General features: G+C 37.1%; 1 long non-coding RNA gene across 1 annotated transcript; it reads right to left on the reverse strand.

Moving 5' to 3' along the window:
* Positions 1-454: 454 nt before the first annotated feature.
* On the reverse strand, positions 455-744 carry LOC109588031 (uncharacterized). Its single transcript, XR_002187932.1, has 2 exons — positions 680-744; positions 455-641 (listed from the first exon to the last, which is right to left on the reverse strand). It is a non-coding gene; the product is annotated as an uncharacterized LOC109588031 (long non-coding RNA).
* Between the last annotated feature and the right edge of the window lie 585 nt (positions 745-1,329).

The raw sequence follows: 1,329 nt of genomic DNA on the forward strand, positions 1-1,329 counted from the left end.
TCCTGCTTGTTTTCTGACACTAAGTATAGCACAATTGACTAGATCAGCAGCCTTACATTTTTGAAACCAATCATAAAACTTTGGACAATCCGATGTGTTACAGCTTCCCTTTAGGTTATTCCAGCTCTCTCTTACCCCGGTTAATGATTTCCAGAATAGTTCTGGAGACTCAAAATCAATCAATCCTGATTCAAAATGATTGCAAATTTGTTCTCAAATATGTCAGATGTAATCTCTCCCATCACAGCTTGGAGTTGCAATAAATTCAATTTGTCTTCAATACTTCGACGCAAATGGTTGCCACATCTAAGATGAACAGCATTTCTAAAAACAGTTTTATAAGCTCTTATTAATTCTGGTTGACCATCTGTACCAAATCGACTTAATACTTACAAGATTGGGGTTAACCCTTTAACACCGATAGACGTACTTGTACTTCAATAACATGAGGGGGTGTAGTATAATTGTTATTTTCTTTTTTATTTATGGAAATATAACATTCTAGATAGCTTTAAAAGGTTCTCCTTTCATCTCTCTAACATATATAACATTGTCAAAGACTAAAAACAGAGTATATAGGTAGAAAAGTCCAGTAGCACGACCCAAACTGTTCAAAATGATAAGCGGCCGAGGTAAGTCACCTAAAAATGACACAACAAAAGACAATGTTTAGACTTACCTTTGGCTTGTGAAATCCTCTAGAAGTGAGTAGAAAAGGCGAGCGACTCGAGAGAGCTGCTTTGCTTAACATTTCAATGGAGAAAAGCGGTAGGTGTGGCCACATTTTGCTTGGTAACAGCTTAGCAACCATGGCTTCTCGACCAGTCACAGTGGTGTTTCTACTCGTAGCATCTTCTCCACTGACTTCTGCCTCTTCATTCTTTCATATCCTGCCTACTAGGTCCTGCTTAACATGATACAACTCTCTCTTTCCCTTCGCCAAGTCCGTGTATTTGAGAAAAGCGGTGAGTATCTTTACAATAGACGCTGCATTGCTTTATGCCGCTTCATTTACTATTATACTTCTTCTATCTAAGGATGAACATCCCACAAAGGCTGCTAGCAAGTTTCAAGTCTTGCAGGACAAGATCTTGAGAGATATGCATTGCTCAACTAGTACCACCAGAAAATTATTCTTATTCCAAAATTAATTTCGGTGTTAAAAGGTTAAGTTGTACCAAAGTAGAAGCAAAATAATGAAAAAGTCAAAATTATTTTGTCTCATGAATTGAAACTGGTCCAAGAGTAACAGTGATGTGCAGCACCTGCTTCATCCAAAAGATTTTAATAAGATTTTGAAGTTACGTAAAATGGTCCATGATTAAATGT

The sequence above is a fragment of the Amphimedon queenslandica genome, unplaced genomic scaffold (genome assembly GCF_000090795.2).
Source record: "Amphimedon queenslandica unplaced genomic scaffold, v1.1 AMPQUscaffold_12330, whole genome shotgun sequence".
NCBI classification, from domain to species: Eukaryota; Metazoa; Porifera; class Demospongiae; order Haplosclerida; family Niphatidae; genus Amphimedon; species Amphimedon queenslandica.